Source organism: Glycine max, chromosome 18, assembly GCF_000004515.6.
Source record: "Glycine max cultivar Williams 82 chromosome 18, Glycine_max_v4.0, whole genome shotgun sequence".
Classification (NCBI taxonomy): Eukaryota; Viridiplantae; Streptophyta; class Magnoliopsida; order Fabales; family Fabaceae; genus Glycine; species Glycine max.
In genome coordinates, this window is record NC_038254.2 from 7,717,387 (window position 1) to 7,730,539 (window position 13,153).

A 13,153-nucleotide genomic window follows, 5' to 3' on the forward strand; every position below is an offset into this window, starting at 1 on the left:
TTGTCATATTGCAAATTCTAGCCTTCTAGAAATTAATTTTTGAAATACTTATTGACAAAATTATGTTTCAAAAAATAGTTTACGAATAAAAAATTACTTAGCAAAAAAATACCAAAATGTAATAAAGAATAAAACAATTGAGAGTTGCATTTAAAAATTATCTTGGTTATTAATTTTAGGTCTAACAAAATCAATTCAGAATAAGTTCAATATGTAAATCAATAATATATATATATATATATATTCTTACATTAATTATTTAAAATATCATTTGATTATAATTTATTGTAAATTTTTCTCATATTAGAGTGTGTATAATTATTTTTCTCACATGTATATATGAAAACTGAGAAATATATTATTCATTTGTCTTTAATACATCACGTGTTGGGTGTTCATTAGGGATGAGAATGAGCCGAGCAGCTTGTCGAGGGTCTTCACCTATAAAGGTCAAGCTCAAACTTTATAAGAAGTCTTTTTAGATAAAAAGGCCTAGCTCAAACCATAAAAAAAACTTGTTAAACTTGACAAGCCGGCTTGTTTAACTAATAATAATAATTTTATTTTATCAAATCTTATCTTATTCAGATTTTATTCTATCTAGATTTTATTTTATTCAGATTTTATTATATCTAGATTTTATTTCATCCCATCTTATCTTCTTATGTTATCCAGATTTTATTTTATTTCATTTATGGGTTTGGACTTAAAATAGATTTGTAAACTTTGAGGCTGAGGACCTATATAATAATACCAAGGTTTTAGTTTAGGGAGTTTTTTTCGGAGAAGAGAATAATTCTAGAATTTTAGAATTCTAGTTTTTATTATTGTTCATGCACACTATTAACGTAAAATAAAATTCATTTTCTGCAAATCATCACTAATCCATACATTTTTTAATATTATGTTCTTTTTATTTTCTTTTGATATACTTTGTGTTTTAATGACTTAAATTCAATATGATTTTGTTTATCAATTATTTTTGGATTTGTACATTACTTATACGAAATTTTATAAATTTCTTTTTTTAGTTAGTATTTTACTAAGTTTTAAAATAATTAATTAATCAAAGATAAATTTAAGCAGACTTCTAAATAGACTCGTGGGCCAAGCCATACTTTTATATAAGTCGAGTCGAGCCTTAAAAAAAAACTTATAACAAATAATGAGTCAAGTTGATTGAATAATTCTCTGTTATCTTTCCAACGGGTGCTTTATTATAAAAATTTGATATATAAATGTCAATGTCATAACTCCAATGTTGTCTCCGCACGAAAAGGACGTTCATAAGCCGCCACTAATGAAAGAAAATCTTGCCTTAAACGGAACGGCGCTAGCTAGATGCGGATCCTCCCCCATCCTCACTCCAGCTGTCCAGCACTCATGTAGACCTTGGATCAATTTTGTTTTTGTTTTTGTTTTTTTTTTTTACATAATCGAAAATGTAATGTTAAAAATTAAATTAATCCAGTTGAACAAAGAAAAAGTAAGAGAAAAAGATATTAAAGTAAAGTAAACAAATCAATTAAATTATGTTTTAATTTTAATATACATTTTAAAAGTAATTCAATTGAATATTAAATTATGAGTCTATTTAAGAGGTTGATCTCTGATAAATAAATTAAAGATTGAATTCATGACTTTATGATTAAGAGATAAAATTATTTATCATATGTAATCTCATTTTATTATTATATATCATTTGCTTTTGGGATGAGCATAATAGACAAGTTTTTCTCAATCGCATGATTGATCGAAGGATCTACAACAATGCTGGAGAGAGAATGGAGAGGCATAATTCAGGAGAGGATCCAGATAGGGTGATTAAACGCAACATATGAATAACCTTTAAGTATTTTTTTATTTTATAAAAATCAATAAATTTATTATATAATATAATTTTTTATTAGATAAATGTATAAAAAAAATCTTTACATCGGTTCATAAAACATTTCTCTCAACGATAAAAGTTTATAGATTCAAAAACATCTTTAATCTTTTATAAAAAAAATTCTTGTGATATATTATTATTTATTGTATCGATATTATTTTCTTCTCGGGTGTATATTGGGACAGAGTCTCAATTAATTTTTTGAAGAGTAATAAGTTTTGCACACTCATACGTTACAAACATACCGTTAAAATTTATATATTTAATAATTTTATATTTTTTTCTTATCACATCATATCATATATTATATATCATACATGTATTACATTTTTCTTTTTTATTTCTATCTCTTTAACATTTTTTTTCTACCAAATTCGTGGTTCAGGTATTCATGAATTTTACAGATAAGTAATTTTTATATAAAAATTTGATTCATCATTTTTATAGTGAAATTCTTTCATTCCAATCATATTTTTCATTCATAAGATTTGAAAGTGAGATCTTACTTAAAAGAATCGAACTCAATACTATTTAAATAATAACGTGTTAATAGTTTGAACGAGAAAAAAAATAAAGAGAAAAAAAATTAGATAGAAACAAAAAAAAGTGAGTTGATTTGAAAGAGGAAAAACAAAAGATGAAGAAAAAAAAATTCAGTTAAATTTCCATTCTATTTCTCACTTTTTGTTTTTTTTTTTTTTATCTCTTTCTTTTTTTCTCTTAATCCATACACCTTTGTTTTCATCATATTTTTCATATATTTAATCTATTTGATTGAAAGTGGAATTCACCATGATTGCATGTCTACGTTGAACACGCTATCTCCTACTTATCTATCACTCTCTCACACCGGCTCACTCGCTAGCCACTTCTTGTTAAAAGAACTCTCACTTTGCAGCAAAGTCAACAAGTCAACCATTGCTCATCATCGAGAAAAATGGACCCCAAGTGAAGCTTCTTGCTTGGTTTTGTTTCGTTTAAAGTAAGGTATATGATACCATGTTCTTACTCTTCTTCCACGATGCACTATGGAACTGATTTTCTCCTCCAATCCATTTTCTCACGAGGGGTATCTGCTTCGTTCCACCTAGTCTTTGTTAATTGTGCTTGCTTGTGTAATCGCTATTGAAGAAATTAAAGTGCAAGTGAACCATAGATAAAAGAGTGAAAAAATTAGATTCCATAATTCTGCTTTCTTGTACTAAAAGCATAGCCTGGTTTGTAGCTTAGTTATTTCTGTGTTCAACCTTGTGTTGGGCTTACTAAGTTACTTTTACTTGTCTAAACATGATGGCTTACAGGAGCATATCACAGTTTCTGATTTGGCTCTAAAAACAGTTGTTTGGGGTGCTATTTGTGCTTATTTACATTCTAGGAACTCTGAGGCACAGGACCCGAGTTTCCCATGTTTGTTGAGAATTTGGTGCTGGCCCTAAGCATTTGTTTCTTGTTCTTGCCTTGTTATTGACTTTGTAGTCTATGGAAAGAATGTTTTTTTGCCAATTACAAACCTTGTTTCTGACATAGGTTCCTCTATTTCGGGTTTAATTCTGTGTTATGTTGGATGTTCTCCTAAAAATATGGCTAAGCTTGCTTCTCTTGAAGAGCCCCTTTTGAATGGTGACTCTAAAGTACAGAACAATTCTGATCCCAGTAAGACTAAAGGAAATAACTATTCAATTGCTGGAGTTTTCAGCATTCTTACTTTCTCATGGATCAGTCCAATAATAACCCTAGGCAATGAGAAGACATTAGAGCATGAGGACCTCCCACTTCTTGCTACTGATGACAGTGCCTATGGGGTTTTTCCAACTTTTAGAAACAAACTAGAGTCAGAGTGCGGTAGTGTTAGGAATGTGACCACTCTTAAACTCGTGAAGGTGTTATTCTTGTCAACATGGCAAGGAATTCTTTTGTCAGGTTTATTTGCATTACTATACACGTGTGCTTCTTATGTTGGACCCTTTCTTATTGAAATCTTTGTTCAATACCTCAATGGGGAACAAAAGTTTAAAAATGAAGGCTATGTTTTGGCTATGGCATTTGTTGCTGCAAAGCTTGTGGAATGTCTTTCACAGAGGCACTGGATGTTTAGGTTCCAGCAAGTTGGGGTTAGGATGCAATCAAAGTTGGTCGCAATGATCTATGCTAAAGGTTTGACTCTTTCATGTCAATCCAAGGAGGTTCGCAGCACTGGGGAAATCATCAACTTAATGACTGTTGATGCAGAAAGGATTGGTGAATTTTGTTGGTACATGCATGATCCATGGATGTGTGTTTTGCAAGTTGCTTTGGCTTTGTTAATTCTATATAGAAGTGTAGGGGTTGCTTCAATAGCTGCTCTTGCTGCCACTGTAATTGTGATGTTGCTAAACTTTCCCGTGTCATCATTGCAAGAAAAGTTCCAAGGCAAGGTAATGGAGTTCAAAGATAAAAGAATGAAGGCTACGTCTGAGATTCTGAAGAATATCAGGATTCTAAAACTGCAAGCGTGGGAGATGAAGTTCTTGTCAAAGATTATTCAGCTTAGGAAGACTGAGGAGATATGGCTAAAGAAATTTCTAGCTAGTACAGCAATTATTAAATTTCTCTTCCATAACGCCCCAACTTTTATTGCTGTGGTTACATTTGGTGCTTGTGCTCTTATTGGAATCCCACTTGAATCTGGGAAGGTCTTATCTGCACTTGCAACATTCAGAATTCTTCAAATGCCCATTTACGGTCTTCCTGACACAATTTCAATGATTGCACAAACTAAAGTTTCCCTTGAAAGGATTGCATCATTTCTTCGTCTAGAAGAGTTGCAGACCGATGTAGTAGAAAAGCTTCCATGGGGTAGTTCTGATAAGGCAATTGAATTAGTAGATGGATATTTCTCTTGGGATTTATCTTCCCCTAATACAACACTGAAAAACATAAATCTCACAATTTTTCATGGTATGAGGGTTGCTGTATGTGGTACTGTTGGGTCAGGCAAGTCTAGCTTACTTTCTTGTATAATAGGGGAAGTACCAAAGATATCGGGAACGCTGAAGATATGTGGAACCAAGGCTTATGTTTCTCAATCGCCATGGATACAGGGTGGCAAGATAGAAGATAACATATTATTTGGTAAAGAGATGGACAGGGGAAAGTATAAGAAGGTGCTAGAAGCATGTTCCTTGACAAAAGACCTTGAGATTCTACCATTTGGTGATCAGACTATTATTGGAGAGAAGGGAATCAATTTGAGTGGTGGACAGAAGCAAAGAGTGCAAATAGCCCGTGCTCTATACCAGGATGCTGATGTATATCTGTTTGATGATCCCTTCAGTGCTGTGGATGCTCATACAGGATCCCATCTCTTTAAGGTACTATTTTTCTAAAGTACTGTTTTCAGTGCAATCTAGTCTTTTTCTTTTGATGGAAATTTGAGACTTCCAAACAAGTTTATTCAGTTCAATGCATACTTAGATGTGTTTCAAATTGACTGAGTGAGTTTTGAATTCTCCAAAGTTGAGTATAAAAATTACAACTAAATCATTGTTTACTATGTTAATTGGAGCTTTATGTAACTGATCTCTATAAATACAAACAGCATATTGTGTACTCAGCTAGGGCTTTGTTGTTGTTCTTGTTGTTGGATATAGTTATATACTTCAAATATAACTACCCTGGTTTTGTTATGCATTTGATGGAGAGGCTGATATGAGTGTTATCTGATTATGCTACACTGTTTCAGGAGTGCATGCTTGGTCTTTTAAAATCAAAAACTGTGATATACATTACTCATCAAGTAGAATTCTTACCTGATGCTGATCTAATATTGGTAAGTGATTCAAGAATTTCATGGTCAAGAATTCAAACAACAGCATTTCGTCAATTTACTATTCTCTTAGTATTTTTATCTTGCTTAAAATATAGGTCATGAGAGAAGGAAGCATAACTCAATCAGGAAAATACAATGACATTCTCAAGACAGGCACTGATTTAATGGAACTTGTAGGTGCACACAGAGAAGCTTTGTCTTCAATTAAGTCCTTAGAGAGAAAGCCAACATTTAAAATATCAAGTACATCCGAGGAGGACCCAAATTCATTAAGTGATTTTGAACTTGAGAAAAATGTGGAAAACACAAATGATCAAATTGATAAGTCAAATGACACAGTTGAGCCCCAAGGACAACTTGTTCAAGAAGAAGAACGAGAAAAGGGTAGAGTTGGGTTTAAAGTATACTGGAAATACATCACAACAGCTTATGGAGGTACTCTTGTACCCTTCATATTACTTTCACAGACACTCACCATCAGTTTTCAGATTGCAAGCAATTATTGGATGACTGTGGCAACACCTGTTTCAGCAACTGCAGAACCTGATATTAGAAGCTTTACACTTATGGTTGTCTATGTTGCTTTGGCAGTTGGAAGTTCCATTTTCACCTTTGCCAGAGCATTTCTTGCTGCGATAGCTGGATACAAAACAGCCACTGTGCTCTTCAATAAAATGCATTTGAGTGTTTTTCGAGCACCAATATCATTTTTTGATGCCACCCCCAGTGGTCGAATCCTTAATAGAGTATGTCATAATAAATTGATAATTCTTCATTTGTTTAATTTGAAGAGAAAATTAGTGCATTGTTTTTGAAAGTTTGGTTTCTCTATTTTTTTTCCCAAATAACTATGTTGAATGTAATTGTTGTCTAAATCTTAGTTTTGCTTTTTCTTGCAGGCTTCAACAGACCAAAGCACACTGGATATGTACATTGCAGATATATTATGGGCAGTTACCCTCAATCTGGTTACTCTCTTCGGAAATATTTTTGTGATGTCTCAAGCTGCATGGCAGGTGTTTATAGTATTGATTCCAGTCATGGCAGCATGCATATGGTACCAGGTAGTTTTATGGATAATGTCTAACATATATTATTTGAAAACACTAACAGCAGATGTCACCAAATGTTTTTTCCTCATTGATTAGATCTTTACAATGCACTTAAATTTATCACATCTCTCAAAAGTTGAGAGGAAGTAAAAATAAAAATATTAATTTGAATGATATTATTGTGCAAACAATACCATTATATGTGCTAACAGAGTGATTGAATAAATGCAGCGATACTATTCTGCATCAGCAAGAGAATTGGCACGATTAGTTGGTACATGCCAAGCTCCAGTTATACAACATTTTTCGGAAACTATCTCTGGATCAACAACCATAAGAAGTTTTGAGCAAGAATCAAGATTTAATGACATAAATATGAAAATGATAGACAGATATTCCCAACCCAAATTATACAGTGCTACTGCAATCGAATGGCTGAATTTCAGATTGGATATTTTATCTACTCTCACATTTGCCTGCTGTTTGGTTTTCTTGATATCTTTTCCAAGTTCAATGACTGCTCCTGGTGTGTACTTCAAAAGACATAAACTCACTAGTCATACTTTATTCCTTATGACATTAAACACAAAACTTTATTCATTTTTCATTTCAATTTTGTATTATTCAAGGAATTGCGGGATTGGCTGTGACATATGGACTTAATCTAAATGCTGTACAAACTAAAGTAATCTGGTTTTCTTGCAATTTGGAGAACAAAATTATATCTGTTGAAAGAATGCTCCAATACACATCCCTCCCAAGTGAAGCTCCTCTTGTAATAAAAGATAACCAACCAGATTATTCTTGGCCATCATTTGGAGAAGTTCATATCCGGGATTTACAGGTACATTTCAAAGATTATTCATTTGTTAAATTCTGAATTGAAGGTTACAGTGACTTTTTCTTGGTTACAAGTTTATCCTTGTTTTATATTTTATATACCCTTAATGAGGAAGTGTGCGATGCAGGTTCAATATGCTCCTCACTTGCCTATTGTTTTACGAGGTCTTACTTGCACTTTTACTGCTGGAGCAAAAACTGGTATTGTGGGAAGAACAGGAAGTGGAAAATCAACTCTTGTGCAAACACTTTTCCGACTTATTGAACCTGTTGCTGGACAAATATTGATAGATAGCATTAACATCTCTTTCATTGGAATTCATGATTTGCGGTCCCGACTGAGCATTATTCCTCAAGATCCAACAATGTTTGAAGGGACAATAAGAACCAACCTGGATCCACTGGAAGAGTACACAGATGAACAGATTTGGGAGGTAATTTGGTTTTGTTTAACACTATGAAGAACTTGTCTTTTTAGTTCTAGTTATACATACTAATTTCTTGTAGAGGATTTCCAGGCTCTATATATGTGCCAACTTGGAGATGAAGTAAGGAAAAAAGAAGGGAAGCTTGACTCCGTAGGTGTGACTTCTCAAAACATTGAACACTGATGCAGCATGCTTTACAATCATATATCTAAATGTAGTAAGAATGTGTTACTTATCATTTTGAGTTTTTGCAGTTACAGAGAATGGAGAAAATTGGAGTATGGGCCAAAGGCAATTGGTCTGCCTCGGCCGTGTTCTACTTAAGAAAAGCAAGATCTTGGTGCTTGATGAAGCTACTGCATCAGTTGATACAGCCACAGATAATATTATTCAGCAAACAGTTAAGCAACATTTTTCCGAATGCACAGTCATTACCATTGCTCATAGGATAACTTCAATCCTTGATAGTGACATGGTTTTGTTTTTAAATCAAGGTAGGCATCACTTTGTCTCTTTCTTCTTGCATGTTTTGTCTTATTTTAAATAAATAATCACATTTTTCAGTTAGCTTCCCGAGAAAGCTTTTAAAGAAAAAATGATTATTTCTCCCAGTCCCGAGATAATTAAATCCAATGCAACATCACTTATTTTCTTTCTTTCTTTGTCGCTATTTTTTTCTTCTTTTTTTCATCATAAATGTGAATATGGTTTCTCTTCATATTGATCCTGCAGGGTTGATTGAGGAATATGATTCACCAAAGAAACTGCTTAAGAACAAGTCTTCATCTCTAGCTCAACTAGTTGAAGAATACACAAGGAGGTCAAATTCTGGTTTTGGAAATTAAATTGAAAATGAATTAGTATTAACCTCGAACCAGACATGTCTATATATATATATATATATATGGTCACCGTTACACTTCATGTAGTGTTCTACCTTACTGGACTATGGTAGAGATTTTACTCACTCTGCTTCACATCTTACTGAGACTTGTACGAGACTCACTACACTTTACATCTTACTCATGCTCAAATAAATTATGCAAACTTTGAACTGTGATGATTTTATCTTAAATATATGTTTTCATTTTTTTTGAAAAAAAACTCTTGAAACAAAAAAAATAAAGTTTTAAACTATTATTTCAAATTACTCAGAATTTGTTTCCTTTCGTTTATTTGGGTAGCAAATAAAAATCTATATATATACTTGTTTTTTATTTTTAGCTTAAATATGTTTTTGATTCCTGATATATATTCGACTTTTGCATATGATTCCTAGTAAATTTTTCCTTTGCATCTGCTCCTCGATATTTGAAAAATTTTGTTTTAGATTCCTAACTCAGTTAAGTGATGACGTGTCCCTTAAATATTTGATAACGTGATTTGTGACAAATGAACAACTGCGGGTATTTGTTTCAAAATCAAATTTAAATTTTCTAGTAGTTAAAAATTGCTGGAATAAGTAAAAAAATAAAAGCTTAAATTTGTTTTTGGTCCTTGATATATTCATTTTTGGCATCTGGTCCATAATAAATTTTTCTTTTGAATCGGGTGCGTAATATTTTAAAAGTTTTGTTTGAGGTCTTTGCCGTTAGTTGGGATCCATTAATTGCTTACATGATCGTTAACCAAATACGTTGACATGTAACTTGTGGTGTCATGTGTACTTGTTGCTTGAGTGCTCGTACAAAAAAAAAATCTCACTTGGGCAATGAGTACATGTGGCACCACACATTGCAAGCCAATGTGTTCGGTTAATGGCCACATAAGCATTTAAAAGATTTTGTCTTGACTAATGATAGAGACTTCGGACAAAACTTTTAAAATATTAAGGACTTGATTCAAAGAAAAATTTTATTAGGAATCAAATGTCAAAAACAAGTATACCAGGGACTAAAAATATATTTAAGCCAAAAATAAACAAACTTTCTTAATCATTTCATCAAACACCTCTCATTTGAATGAACAACAGGTGCCAAGAGCAAAAAGGATTTGAAAATAGAATCCCTTGGATCATAGATTCCAGGCCCAAAGTTGGTGTAGATTGGGTGAGGCAAGGGAAGCAAGCAAGGATGATGAGTATAGTATGACTAATCAGATTGAGAGTGCATAGTGATTTTCCTGGATCTTGATTCTTTCATTTTTCATAGATTATCAAGTGAGGGAGAGAGAGAGAATGGTTCGGAAAGCATTAGAGTGTTGCGTTGATAGCTTGTTGACGGGGATGGTGGCGTGCTATTGCAATCTATTCTATGCCAACAAGCCTGAACTCGTCGCACATAGAATCAAGGCCATTGGAACCACGAGGTGCATTTGAGTGTTGTAACAGCCGTAGCTTTTAATAAGTAAATAAGAAATTAATAAATTAATAAATAAATAAATAAGTAAAAAAAAATAATTAGGTCATAAATTCCCACTATATAAACCAAATGTTAACCTATAGCAGCTTTTAGAAAACACATTCTGTTCCTTTCTTCTTTTCTGACGCACAAGAACCCTAACAGAACAACCGGAGGAGGAGCTCTAGAGAGCACCAGAGACGTCACAATTGCTAACGAAGAACATTTAAGCGACTACATCGAGGTAAAGGATGAGTTACTCACGCTTGGGGATTAGAATGAACATGTGTAGGGATCCTTAGAGGATCAATTTTTGGGTTATTTTGGGATGTTTATGAAGTTTAATTATGTTTTCATGTTTAATCGCGGATTGAGTGTGTTGATGAACCAATTGGTGTTCTGTTGGGAGTTTGTTGTAGAATTGATGTGTTCCTGTGTTAGGTGTGTACCTTAGGAATTAGAATTCTTTATAATTAGCATAAAAATTGTGTGGTGGTGATTTTGTTTATACCAGATATGTTGGCCTTTTAATCTTGTTTTTTTTTCACACCGCAGTGTATACGTGTACATATATATTGATACTTTTTTTACAAACTTTATATTTTATTTCACGTGGGTGATTTTTCGTCATAAAATTCATATGTATAGGGATTGTTGGATAATTGAATTGGCTAAATCATTTAAAGAAATTAATTAAAGCTGTATTCACATTGTAATTAGACATTTTCTTGATGTTGGTGACTTAGTTGAAATATGTTTAGAATATAGGTATACATGTTCATATAAATCAATATGAGTATATATTTTATTGTTATATATAATTTGTATTTACTAAATGATATGTTTGATATCATTGTGATTATTTTATATTAATATATACTTAATACATTATATATATATATATATATATATATATATATATATATATATATATATATATATATATATAATATGTACGTTTACGTTAATATTTTTTTATATTATATATACATACATATACATGCACGCAGAAAAAATAATATACCCCTTAAGTTTATATATATATATATATATATATATATATATATATATATATATATATATATATATATATATATATTTTTTTTTTTTTTTTTTTTTTTTTTTTTGAATATAATATATTTATATATATGTTTCACGTGTATTTTTATAGTTATTTGTTTATAAGTTTTGAAGTTAAATATTGTATGTTATTAGTATTATGATACATTGTTATTTAATTATTGAGTATATTTTCTAATTAGTTAAAGTGTGAAATGTTAAACTGTAGTCATGAAGTATGGTTGTGAATGAGTGTGATTGATATTTGTAATGATATTACTTGTCTTGTGAGTTATGAGTTATACAATAACCTGACTAGTGCTTACCTTGAGAGAACTTTTATGCGCAGTGTTAAAGGAAATTGTAGGATTCCTAGCTAGGATCCTGAAGGGTTAAACTGTAGCGCAATTTGTTAAATATGTTTGAAATATAAGAGTGAGGTTGTTGGTATTATATAACTCATAAACAGTGTCTGCGTGCAAAAAAAAAATATTTTAGGGGTTGGACCTGAATCAGGAATGTGAGGTCCAAACGGATTCTTCGGAGTCTAGGCCTTGGGGGTAAAGGTACTCGGTTTGAGTGTTCCTTTAAGCCCATGTTAATCCCATGTGGTTGGGGCATTCTCGCAAAATAGAGTAACCCTGACTGGTCATCTTATGATCTTACTTAGTGAGAGTGACCAAGTATACCCATTGTGTGGTGTGTCTTGTCATGTATTCCTAAGTGCCCCAGTGTAATTTTTTACTGACATGGTACCACATTGCATATAGGCTTGAGTCTTAGTATAATTGTTGCATAACGCTTGTGTTTGGAATTTCATTGAGTTAACAATTGTGGTTGATGTTATTTTATGGAGTGTGTGAACTTGAATGGGTGTGAATAATGTGTGCGATGTTGTGCGGTAATGTTATCTATATAAATTCAGCTTTAAGTATTATATGTTTCACATGCTCTAATGTTTTATTATATACGAATGTGATAACTTACTCCTGGTGTGTGTTTGTGTTTGGGCTGATTGCCACTTTGTTTCAGGTGAGCCTTCATATGATGAGTCACATGCTACAGATGGAGAGACTTAGTCTGTGATAGGGATATGCTCTGATAAGTGTGACATTGGGGCATATGATTTTACTTCGCATATTATGACTTTCGCATGTTATGATTTACTGAATGATATAATTGCATTATATTTTTCTATTTTAGTTTTTTATTATTATTTATTTAGAGTGGACGACCTTGTTTTGAGTCGGGATAATTTTATCTTTTATTCAAAAAAAAATTCAATTATGTTTTCACTAAGTGGATGTGAACCTTTTATCCTTTTGAATTGATTTAAATTAAATGTGTTAAAAAAATTATTATTAATTAATTTTGCATTTTTTTCTTCTTTTATTATTATGTGTTTATAAACTTTTAAATAAATTTTGTATGATATATTTAGTTAATTATTTATAATTGTGCGGGTAGAGGGTGTCACATTTAGTGTTATCAGAGCAGGTCGGACCTTTCGGCTATGTGTGTTATGAGCTTTCTGTGTTTCCTTGTGTACTCTGATGTGTTGTGTTTGTTTTGTTTGATTAGAGGTGTACTCTATTGTGTTGGTATATATTTTTTTCAAAGTTTTGTTTTTTGCGTGACATAGGAAGTAATGGCTGCGAGAAATGAGCGAGAACGACTTCTTATCGAGGTAAAAAGCTTTTTTTTTTAGTAGTGCCTTGAACAACTTGGCGCAAGTT

At 32.0% G+C, this 13,153-nt stretch overlaps 1 pseudogene across 1 annotated transcript; it reads left to right on the forward strand.

Annotated features, from left to right (window-relative positions):
* Window positions 1-2,689: 2,689 nt before the first annotated feature.
* On the forward strand, window positions 2,690-9,079 carry LOC100779348 (ABC transporter C family member 3-like; annotated as a pseudogene). The gene is made up of 9 exons (XR_001386197.3): window positions 2,690-5,241; window positions 5,613-5,699; window positions 5,795-6,445; window positions 6,599-6,763; window positions 6,983-7,595; window positions 7,720-8,025; window positions 8,110-8,173; window positions 8,274-8,513; window positions 8,752-9,079. The product of XR_001386197.3 is annotated as an ABC transporter C family member 3-like (transcript).
* The last annotated feature ends 4,074 nt before the right edge of the window (window positions 9,080-13,153 follow it).